Below are 13,205 nucleotides of genomic sequence, written 5' to 3'. Positions count from 1 at the left end.
TTGTCTTTGCTGAAGGAGAAAAAGACATAGACATGGTGAAGTTGTTTGTTTGATGGTGTTGTTAAGGTTAAAACTTGAATGGAAAGAAGTGATTTTTGACCACGTGGGCGTCTGTGTGTGGGTTGGATTCTGTGGAGAGAAGTAATTAAATTGATTTGGTTTTGGGAATTAGAGAAGTAATTAAATTGATGTTTAATGGATGATTAATGGGTAATTAGTTGTGTTTTGACATTACTGCCTTAAAGAGTTATTGCAGTCAAAGTGCTAGGTTAAATTAAATAAATAAATGATATATTTTTCTAATAAATAAAAGAGGTAGATTGTTAGGGTCCGTGTGGTACACAACTTTTTAATATTTTATGCCCTATTCTATCTAAAATACACATTTATTCTCTTATTCTCAAAATATTATTTTATATTATTCAATCTTTTTTAAACCCCTTAAATTTATTAATTTAACTAAACACACCCAATTTTTTATTTTAGAAATTGACAAAAACACCACAACAACCCACATTTGCCAGATTCCAGTCACCATCGCCAGAATCTAGTATAATGAGCACTACCAACTGAATCTGGCAGGTACTACACCAGAAAATGTTGGATCTACAGCTAGATCTTTGGCCGTAGCCAGTTGTCAATGACGACCATATCTTTAGCCGTCATTGACAACCAAATGTAGCCAGATCTAGCCGTAGATCTGGCACCAAAAAAGGTCATATCGATGCACGACCGGTCAGATCTAGCCGGTCGTACACCGAAACGGCGACTCCACCACCTTTTGGCGGTAGTGGCTGACTGTTCGTATTTAATGGGTGGGTTGGGGGTGTTTTTGTTAATTTTTAATATTTTATTATAGGGGTATTTGTAAATAAACAAACATATGGGGTATTTTTGTTAATTTCTAAATCCTACATCGTAATACTCATCCAATTTTACTTTTTTCAAAATATTATTCTAACAATTATCAGAATAATGAACCAAATACACCCTAATATATTTAGAATTTTGCACTTTTTAATATTTAAGATACAGGGTATTCCTATATGGGAAATAAATAGAACTCAAATGGTGTCATTCCAAATCCAATGGTTCTTAATTGTGAACAAACAAAGTTATTTATCATTATTTATTCATAATTAAAGAAGAGATATCCCTTTCAAGTTTCCAAGATTAAAAGGGTGTATGAAGAACAAATGGAATAATTTAATGAAATGGCATGGGAAATGCCGGGATCAAATACCCATCAAACATAATAAAATGGGTATGGATTGAGATCCCATACCATTCATGCCATGCTCTTGATTTCAATTAACATGTCAACATAAATACCTCTAAAAACTTGCAGACCAAATGTGAGTGTTTAAGCATTTACTTTTAATTGTAGGATTTGTGAAGTGAGTACTTAAACGCTCAACTTTGATTAACACATTAAAAATTTTAAGACGTCTACATTAGAGAATGACTATTTATATATGTTATATTTATTTAGATCATATATATATAACAATTAGACATATTTGACACGTGACATGGTATAATATTAAATAATTAAATTGTATAACACTAAATAACACAATTCAATGTTTAGTAACAGAACTACATTGTATTAAATGATATCAAATTTAATTAAACATAATATATAACTTATTTTTAAGTCTTATTATAATTTTGATCAACCTAATGCTGAAGTTCAATCTTCCTTAGAAGAATCTACCGTCAAACAACAAAACCTTGGTTGAATGTTAGGCCAAGTGAAAACTTGTTTGATTATAGTTGTATAAGCATTGAATACAAATCATCAAATTGAGTGTCTCTCCCTAATTTATCTCATTTTATTTTTGATACAAAACTTAATGGCGTAATTGGATACAATCTTTACAAAGAGAATGGAATCATCCAACTTTCCAGAGAATCAATTGAGCTTGCCATCTCCAATTGTAGACATCTCTTTCATATATTAATGGGCATATATCTCCTTTCAACGTCTGTTTTGATCTTCTTTTGTCTCTATATATTCTTGTTTTATTATTACAGAATGCACTAAAGCCTACGTAAGGCAACCAACCTCCTTTTGAAACTGCAGGAATTGATTCATTTCTGTAATGGAGAAGAAAGCATGAGAAGTAGAAGTAGTTGGTGGAAGAAAGTTTGTGACATGGTAGAGGCCAAGGTTATGGTGTAGTAGAAGACATTGGTCAGAATTAACTCTTATTTCCGTTACCATTCTTTTCTACTACCCATAACCTCGGTTTCTGTCACGTTTGCTGGCCACCTTCAGCTTGCGGGAGCCACACATGCCAACTCTTGGGCCTTCGTTACTGGATTTTCTCTCATGGTAAACACTCTTATCTCTTCACCGGACTCAGATAATCTTTTGTTTTTTTTCCTTTCACTTCCAGTTTACAGAACCCTAAAACTTATCTAGTTATTTTTTATTGTATTTTGTATGCATATATTGACTGGTATTTTGCTTGTTATTTCAGACAGGATTAAGAGGAGCACTTGAAACACTTTGTGGCCAAGCATTTTCTGCCAAACAATATAGATTGAGATCCTTGGGGATATATCTACAAGCATCTACAAGCATCTACCATAATATCATTATTCTTATCAGTTATTATATCAATTATTTGGTTATATACCGAATCCATTCTTGTTTTGCTTCACCAACATCCTGATGTTTCAAAACAGTCAGCTCTGTACCTTAGATATCTTATTCCTGGACTATATGCCTATGGGTTTCTACAAAATATATTAAGATTTCTCCAAACACAGTCAGTTGTCTGGCCACTGGTATTCTTCTCAGCTCTGCCTGCGGGAATTCATTTTGGTGTTAGTTATGCTTTAGTTCATTGTACATCATTGGGTTACAAGGGAGCGGCACTGGCTGCTTCAGTTTCGTTTTGGATATCATTCCTTTTTTTGGCGATTTATGTCCTTGTTGCAAAGAAATTTCAGCATACATGGGAAGGATTTTCTATTGAATCATTCAGTTTTATCTGGACGACCTTAAAACTAGCCCTGCCCTCTGCAGCAATGGTCTGGTAAGTGACCAATTTTTCTTTATTTATTTTACTTCTTCTCTCTTCTAGATTTTAAATGCTAATAGCTGTCATACCTCAAGAAAAATAATTTAGAATCCTTAATGCTCTGGCATGATTCTGACATCACAATCTGATCAATTGGAAGAAGTAGAGTGTGAATATATAGAACCATTATCTTATTGGTCTGATTCTCTGTACTTTTCCAGCTTAGAGACTAGGGCTTTTCAGATTCTTGTATTCTTGGCTGGATTGATGCCAAACCCGGAACTAACTACTCCGGTTGCATTGTGGTAAGTTTCAATCTTGCATTACGTTTCTTTAATACACATTATATATGATAAAACGATCTTGTAAACTTGTATTTGATTATTTTTTCCTTTCTGTTTTTGTTATCTTCAGTTTGAATACAGAAGATATAGCCTACATGATTATCTATGGTCTTGGTGCTGCAGCAAGGTCAGCTTAGTTCAGAAAAATTACTTCTACATTACAATCTCGATCTCTGGTTCATTTGTTTCTGAAATTAAAAGCAAATTGTTTTGTGGCAGCACAAGGGTGTCAAATGCGTTGGGAGCTGCAAATGTCAGTCGAGCGAAAAATGCCATGGTTTTGACTCTCAAGCTCTCTGTCGTCCTTTCGATTACTGTAGTTCTTACTCTAGCCTTTGGTCATAACATTTGGGCTAGATTCCTCAGTAACAGCTCAGAAATAACAAAAGAGTTTGCCTCTTTGACTCCTTTTGTTGCTACCTCAATGGCAGTTGATCCAATGCAAGGTGTCTTATTAGGTTTGTACATGATCCAACATTTCTGGATTCATGCTCTGCAATGTGATATTGCGTGATGCAAATAAGGTTATGGTTCAGGAGTGACAAGAGGATGTAGTTGGCAAAAGTTCATTGTGTGGCTTAACCTGAGCTAGTTAAATACCGAGGGAAACCCCCCAATAGTCAAGACGCGTTTTGGGATTGAGCAAGGGTTCTTGAGCCTGAAAACAAAACCGTGAGAGGTGGGCTTCGGAGTGAGACCATCTAAACTGTCAAAGTGGATAATATCTTGACCGTGTTAGGCCGACAGTGGACCGAGGTATTACAATTAATATCAGAGCCAATCCCAACCAAAAGTGTGTCGATAGTTAAGAGATCTCACCTGGCCCCATCAAGATCGCAACGAGGACGCTAGATCTTGAGGGGGGGAGATTGAGACATCCCACATCGCTTGGGTAAGCGGGCTTGAGCTAGTTAAATATCGGGAGAAACCCCCCGATAATCTAGACGCGTTTTGGGCTTGAGCAAGGGTTCTTGGACCAGAAAACAAAACCGTGAGGGATTGGGCTTCGGAGTCAGACCACCTAGGCTACCAAAGCGGACAATATCTTAACTGTGTTAAGTCGGCAATGGGCCGGGGTGTTACACCATTTATCCAAATTGAATTCAATATCAATAATGTTACCTTTTGATGCAACCCCAGATTATAGAAATAAGCTTCAAAAATAAGAAATTATATAGGTAGTCAAAAAATAATCGTATGAGACAACTTCATTAATTAAAGAATGAGTAAACGACTTTTTCCCACCCAAGGTTCGCCTTAATGACATTTTTCCACTCAAAAAGTTTCAAAATACCACTTTCCCACCTAAAGCTAATATTCTATTACAACATCAAACCGATTCTGGCAGATTCTGATGGCAAAAATTCTCTCCGTCGCCACCATTTAAACCTCTGGTCTCCTCTCTACAACACTCCGACATCTTATTTCTCGTCGATTTCCAATCACCGCAAAGCTAGGGTTTCCTGTTCTTAATTGATTTTCAGCTGATTTCGATGGCGAATATTCAATCGATCACCACTATTCGATCCATCAGCCACTAGTATATATTATTTAATTAAGGAAAAAGGTCACAAAGGTAGAACCAAAAAACCTTCTGATTCTTATTCTGTTGTTTCATTAGAATAGGCTGAGAAAGAACAGTGTTGTCAATGTTCTGAATGTATGGCCGCACCTTCTCCTCCAACATCTCATTCAACTGATCAACAAAACAGATAAAAAGCTCATTGGACACAAAATTATGATTGTTGGCAATTGTAGCCCTATTTCAGAGACAAAGATTTCTGAAAATCAGTGTACAAGAAACTGCAAGAAAGTATTCGGGAAATAGTGGTCATTTACAAGAGAAATGTGCTCATGAGCTTTTCTCCCTGATTTATTAGAGGTTTAAATATTAAATTCCAAGATATATGGAGTTTCTACTTCAGCCTATACTTTTATAAGCAAGTTTTGAAAACTATGACACAGAATATACACATTGTTATACTGTGCTGACAGAAAAACTGATAAGTCGAATATATTTCACTAGGGCCAATAAACATTAACTGGTACTAACCTTATCTTGTCGCCATTTAGTTTCCCACTGAGTATCCAAAATTTTATCAGCCATTTCTCTTTGGGCATTTAGAAGAATAGTCTTCTCATACAATTTTTTCGGGTCTTTGAGATCATCCTCGCTCCAAGAAGAGGCATTGAGTGGGAGGTCGAGTTCCTGTCAATGCTCAGCAGTTAGTTCAATGTACATTCCCTAACATTATTAACACAGTAAAAAAACACATGAATAATGGAAAACAAGAAATATTGTATCAAGAGTACGAGAGGACACGCACACACCAATTTTGAGGCCATGGCGGAGGATCAAGCTTCATGACTTCTGCTTCTAGCGCCTTCTTGGCCTTGTAGTACGGGATATTTTTCACTATAACAGGGTCTTCCCTGGCACGGACAGGATCTATGGAGATTAAAGCCTGAAAATGATAAATGATTTCAAATCAAGAACTTTCAGCAAATTATAAAATACAATATTTACAACTTTGCATGGAATCCCAAGTATCACTCAATACAATGCCTTATGGTGTCCATCCAAAAAAAATCAACTAGACCAAAGCCATGTCATCACAATTTTAATGCATTAAGCTCATAAAGCATATTCTCCACATAGACAGATCTTTAACTCCCATAAAGACTAGTACTTCTCATATAGGAAAATCATATTATTGAACCCAAAGTGTAAATGAGATTCATAAGAGGAAAGATTACTGTTCGGAGATTATCTTACTTCCTGCAAGTGTTCCCAGCCAGGATTTCGCTTTGCCACCACCTCCCGAAGTTGATCATACCGCATAGATTCCTACACCACAACTATTGAATATCAAATTTCACAACTTACATCCAAATTTCTACCTGCAGTTGCGGTCTGGGGAATTAACTATGGGGCAATCAAATCAGTAACGCCTCAAAGTCTAGGGGACTCATGTCCATGGTTGTTTATACGAAAAACAAAACTGCCAATAATGACAATCTTAATAGGTTTTAAATAAAGCAGCCGAAAAGCCATATCAATTCTGCTATTCTGCAAAGTTTAATCTTGAAGACCACAGAAAATGTTAGAAGATCAACTGGGAATGACTTTATCCAATTAATGCCTGGAGTAAAAGTCTTAAAATTGAAGTCAATTGATTCACTTCCCCTTCTCTATGGCTAAGGCTTAGCATGCATATTTCCAAACAACTAACACTGGCAGGTAGCATGAAAGTGAGTGGAATTAGAATGTCACTCTCTAACTTCCTGAAGAATACAAGATACAGGTTCCCAATGCTGACTGTCGGGCGAAAACGTCTGCTGTAAACAACACCTTAAAAGAAAATGCATAATTTAACAAAACTTTTACATGCATCTAGCTACTTCTTCATCTCTTATGATTGAGAGACAGAGAATTTTAACTTAAACACAGGAGAAAAATAAATAAATAACTCGCAAGCAATAGTATGCCAGCAAAAATAAACAAGAAAACTCGATCACAACAAAATAAATAATATCAATGCTAGGGTGAGGAAACAAAATGAATCTGGAACCTTGTATTGCCACCAAATTTCTGCTTGACATCATCATCATAGTCAAATCCACCCACAACCTGAGGCAAGGTCATAAGCCAAAATGCCGCAATACTGGGGTCCTTCATGCTGTGAACAATATACTGCAACAGTAAATTTTATGAAGTCATTATCACACAGTAGGCTTTAACAGTCCAACAGCTATAGAAAACTTGAAAATATACTCACTACTAAAATTAAAAGTAAAGAACTATAGAATAAGACATGATACTAACCTCATATGGATAATCCATCTTTCTCAAGATGTTGTAGGCTTTCCATGGAGGCTCCATGATCTGCAGAAAGGAGACAGCAGTATAATCCATAAGGATAAAAAATTGCATGAGTTAAAAAATAGCCAAGCAGAACCCATTTAGCAATGTAAGATAGAATCTTTTATTTGTAAGAAACTTCTCCCACAGAAAATTTGGTGTCAGACAACGGAGGTTACAAAAATCATTTCTACACTCTCCAGCACCATTGTGCATGGTTATAGGAGAAGCACCTTCTAAGCTGAAATTATGGATAATGTTTTTGAGGTCACCATATAAACATTTTTATGAAACACTGCATGCTTGATAATGGTGTTACTCTATATGATTCTTATAGAAAATGAATCATGAATTTTACAAAATGCAGCCACACAGAAGTGAAGCCTTTGTCTTTTCTAGATATTCAAGTGTTGCCATGTTTGAAACTCCATCTCAGTTTACAAACACAACAGTTGTGTCTGTATTTACATATCCTAGCATAATATCAAAGTATTAGCAAGTTCACAAAACAACTCACATCATCTGCAGAGATAGTGACTTGTAATTTGTGTTTGCATTCAGGACAGCCCATGACAACCTGCAATATATATATATATATATATATATATATATTAAAATAAATAAATAAATAATCATTCAACGATCAAAATCCATATAAATACAGATTACATGTATGCCCAGCTCCTGGGTTACCACAAATTATTGTCACAGATAAGGTCATAACAAGGTTGAGATATCTCTCCCTAAACTGAATAAAAAGGGTGGAAATGACTAGATGGGGTTATAAAGCAATAAATTATCTGGGATACTAGAACTTTCAGACTATGAGACAGCACCAAATTACATTCACATGAAGCCCAAGAAAACACAGTGTGAGGGTGAGCAACCCCATGGATTGAATTGAGTGGGTAAGGCATTTGGTTTCAACCAAAAGATCAGGCGTTGAATTCGTCTTGGACCCACCAACTTAGGATATCATATACCATAGGTGTCTGGGATTTGCAGATATGCTCATTGTCACCTACTATAGAACTCAATGAATCCATAGAAATGTTGGGGGATTATTGAGTATCAAGAATATACAGTCACATAAGCTATAAAATGATGCTCTCACCGGTTCCATCACAAGTCGGGCAGTCTTTCGATGGCAATGGTGAGTTAAGATCAATTGTTGATGGAAGGTGCACCAACTCAGCCCGATTATCAACAATGGCATCCGCAACACGTTCAGCAGTTGCCTTCTCTCCACTACATGAAAATCCAAAACATAATAATAACTAATAATAAAAAGTAATATAAGCATCAAATTACTTTGGTTGGATTTATGCTTCTATACATAAACTGAATGATGATAATAATTTATAGTATTCATATTCAATCCTTCTCCTGTCAAATCTAAATTTAAAACTAGCGAAAGGAAAATATGCATCCCCCTAACAAGCCAAAGAAAAGCTTGTAATTTATTATAAGAAAACTTCAGAACTCAAAACTGACTGGAAATCAATATACCTTCTCAAGGTGTAATCTTTTACTTGGTACTGCAGTTGCCCTGATCCTCGGCACATAGTACACCGCAATGCCTGCCATCCATTGCATGTACGACAATGCCTGCATTTCATAAACCAATCTCACATAAGACAGCATGTTAAAGCCCAAAATGAGGACTTGCGTTCTTCTTCAATTGAAACCAAGCTGATATGAACAATTAAACATATAAGTTGGTATCACTTCCAATTCATCAGCACAAAAAGACCTGGTAAAATATGATCATTCAACTCAGTTTAATAGATGAAATTCCAGTACATGGTTTTTAAAAACTATAACATGCTATGTTCTAATATCAATGATTACACAACTAAAGCAGAAAACGATAAAATGACAGGCAGAATATCACAATATCAAGAATTCCATTACAACCAGAATAAAACAAATAACAACGAAAAGCAAGGACCAAATTAAAAATTCCAAAGATATCGAAAAGCGCCTCTGGCATACCACCTTCTTGCCCAGCTCTAGTGCAAGATCATAAGTCCCAAGTGTAGCAATTGCCTGCACTTAATCCATGGGATCAACTAAACGAAGAAATTTAAGGCATTTGAACTAGGGTTACATATATATATATATATATATAACAACTTATAAATTAAGAAATTAGAACTTGCAACACAAAAAGGTATATATGCTAAATCGCAAACACAAATCAAACGGTCAACAAATTAAGCAATACCAATTAAAAAATGACCATAATCCTTCCAAAAACCATAAAACACCAGGTGACCAAACACAAGAAGCATAAACTACGCAAAATTGCAAAACACAACATAAGCCTATCCATCTATTCTTCAACCAATAACATCATTTTCCAAAGAAAAAAACAAGAACCAGCCAAAAGCACATTAATTCACTGAGAAATGACAAGTACCACTAAAAAAAACCTACTAAAATCATAGCAAAATTATTTTAAACACATACCAATTCAACCCACAACCGTTTTGAATTTTAAAATATTTTGACAATCGAACATACACTGAATTTTCAATTTTAACTTATAATTGCCCAAACATTACATATTTTAGCACCACAATTTACAATCCCATCTAAGCCAATAACAAATACCACCCAAAACAACAATAAAAGCAAGTCGAATTACGGATAAAACTTGTAAAATACACGCACTTACAAAAACAGAAGCGTAAGAAAGCTTGGTAATGAACTCGGGAATGCCGAACCCACGAGGTGCGGAGCCAGCAATGTCAAAAGCAAGAGTGAAGGGAGACAAGACCAGCTTAATCGGGAACTCCAAAATGTCACTGAGTTGCTGTCCATAACGAGCATTGAAGAACTTGTATTGGTTACCTGCGAACTGTTTGAAGTTCCTTATCATACGGTCCGGGCCTCTCGACATTGTGGAGACTGGAGAGTAAAAGCTAAGTGAAAGAGAGAAGAATGGATAGAGTTTTGTTCCTGAGTCAAGCGGGTTTCGTTGGCGTTTTTGCAGGATGGGTTTATCCTGGGTTTTGGATTTAACTGAAGTTCAGTTTAGCCGAGTTCGTGTGACCAAACACACACGCTTTAAGCCTATAAACTATTAAACTTGGGTTGAAAAGATTTTGTGTCATGACCTAATTTTATTACAATATAATTATGATTTTTTTATTTTTTTTATAATAATTAATTAAATCTATGTAATTATATTTGTTATTTTGTTGTAATATGCTTATAAATTCAATTAAAATAAGGATGTTATTTGTTTTTATAAAATTGTTGTTACGCAAAAACCAATGATCATAGACCCAATCAACCATGGTAGGATTGGATAAGATGTGTACGTGATTTAAAATAACCAACTACAAACAAATTAGAAAACGATAATGGAATGACAAAAAACGGTTTTAAAATTGTTCGACAAGTTAGAATCAAGTCTAAGTCCACTAATATATTATTGCTTTGTATTTTTTTTTACACTTAGACAGATTACGAAGGAGAATATGATTAACAAAGATGAACTCTCTTCTCTCAATGAGATATGTGTAGGAAAGAAAAAAAAGGTCTCTCTACTCGGGCAACTTACATGGATGAGAAAAAGAAAGAGATGTACTCTTGTTTAGGTAAAATATCAATTTATATAAGTTGTCACAATAGCACACTTGTAAGTGAAGTCTTAACTTGTTGGTTTTTCAGTTGTCGACAATGTCTAACTTGAAAATAGTATTTAACTTGTAAACAGGATTAGCTTAAGGCAGGCTGACACATGAGATAAATCTAACCATGGAATAATAATAGATCCTTGGGACACGTGGTGGGAATTCATGCTTATTGGATTTATCACACAACATAAATAATATTCATAATTTTAAAGATATGTTTGTTTTTTTTTATCTTAAGTCTAAATGTAACTAATTTTAATAGATTAAATTTTCTTAGGTTTTTTTTTTTTTTTTGAAGCTTATGTTTGTTTATCAGATTTCAGTAAAAACTTAAAATATTTTGCTTTTATTTTAATACAAAACCATCTAACCAATAAAAATATTTATTTTGTTAACAATACCCCTATTAATTTTATATAATTCAAATTTTGACAAAAACCCTTATGCATTATGTATTTTTTGTATTATTTTAACTTTTTAATAATAAATTTTTAAATATTACATCAAAAAATATATTGTAAATCTTTAGTTTATATACATTTTTTTTTTTAATTTTCATAAATTTGATCAATTAAAATTTTGTTTAAAAGATGGAAAATAGTATATAACTAAATTATACTTAATAAAAATATATACGTCGAAACACTAGTTTTACGATGTTTACACCGTATAGAAACAAACAATTTAATACTTATAATCAAACATTGAAATATAAAAAATAAATATCTCGATCAGACTTATATATTCATACATATTTAGTTAATAGATGCATTCAACTTTTAGACAACAAAACAAATACCACGTAAGTCTACTAATGAGGTTATTATTAATATAATAGTATTGTATGTAACTAAAATTTGTCAATTGAAATAAATATTATGCACTCCCTACTTAAACATGGAAGCTTCAAAGGGTAGTTGCAATATGAAAATGAGGTAAATTAATGGGGGACATTCCATTTGATGATTTGAATTTCTATATCATAGTATATATCTTTTTTTTTTTTTTAATGACCGGGTATTTTTAGACCAACTTGTGCACACCTTGACTAGGCCTCAAGACTCAAATCCAATGTTGCAAAGTAAGCCACAAATGTAATAAGTGGCCCCAAGGCTCGAACCCAAGAAGTCAATGAAAGAAGCAAACTTTCTTCATTGTCAAACCAATCCTTTAGGGTTTATCATAGTATATATCGTTCATCCAAAAAGTTTCATAGTTTGACAATTGATTCTTCTGAAGAATTATTAAAACGAATCATTAATTTGATCAAATCAATATTCTCAAGTTTCATATGATTATTATTATTCCTTAATTTTAACATCCTAAAACAAATACATAAACTTCATTTAATTATTGCATCCTTTTTCTAGCGTAAATAAAACTGATACCAAATCCACTAAACTTTTCTTTCAATATTTTTCCCAACCTTTCCGGCATTTCAGGAGTTGAATAATTTTCATGTTCTCAATAGAATCCAATTTCTTTATCCTTTCTTTGGAAATGCAGAGATCCACAAAGCTCTCTAAATTGAATTAGCATAAATATCTTTAAAGCTTGGAACCAAACAATAAAACAAGTCATTGATTCCTTTTGGATCGGACCGTGGGTCAACCCATACGCAGGTAAATAATATAGGGTGTGTTTGTTTTATTATTTTGGGTAGTTTTTTTTAAATATTATTGGTAGGTAGAATTTGGTGATTATTATGAGGTAGAATTTAAAAATTAACAAAAAAACCTCTAATGTTTGCTAATTTAACTAAACACTTCAATATATAAAATTTTTGTAAAATGACAAAAACACCCCCATTACACACAGTTGTCAGATTCCAACCACCACCGCTGGAATCTGGCGTTGCGGTGTACGACCGGCTGGATCTGACAAGTCGTGTGGTGAGATGACTTTTTCTAGCCAGATCTACCATGGATCTAGTCGAAAAAGGCCAGATCTATGGCCCGATCTGGTCGTGTTTGGTTGTCAACGATGGCCAAAGATATGGCTAATTGGCTATCATTAATGGTCAACGACGGCCATGTCTTGGCTGTTGTTGAAGACCAGCTATGGTCGTCAACGACCAGACCTTTGGCTGTAGATTTAGTTTTTCTAACAAGATCCACGGTGAATCTGGCCGATAAATGATACATCTACCAGCCAAATCCAGTTGATAATATACCATTATACCAGATTCTGGTAATCTTCCGACAGTAGTTGCTGAAATCTGGTAAATATTGATGGATAGGGTGTTTTTATCAATTTCTAAACTTTTTTGGGATGTTTAGTTAAATTAATAAATTTAGAGCGTTTAAAATAGTTGAATAAA

At 34.3% G+C, this 13,205-nt stretch overlaps 2 pseudogenes; one reads left to right on the top strand and one right to left on the bottom strand.

The window, feature by feature from the left end:
• The first annotated feature begins 1,856 nt into the window (after positions 1–1,856).
• LOC116124977 lies at positions 1,857–3,890 on the top strand (annotated as a pseudogene).
• Positions 3,891–4,931: 1,041 nt separating this feature from the next.
• Positions 4,932–10,154, bottom strand: LOC116124976 (annotated as a pseudogene).
• Positions 10,155–13,205: the final 3,051 nt, after the last annotated feature.

This window comes from Pistacia vera, unplaced genomic scaffold, assembly GCF_008641045.1.
Source record: "Pistacia vera cultivar Batoury unplaced genomic scaffold, PisVer_v2 Contig158, whole genome shotgun sequence".
In the NCBI taxonomy this organism is placed as follows: Eukaryota; Viridiplantae; Streptophyta; class Magnoliopsida; order Sapindales; family Anacardiaceae; genus Pistacia; species Pistacia vera.
The sequence above is the reverse complement of the archived record's forward strand: the minus strand, read 5'-3'. Positions and strand labels throughout refer to the sequence as shown.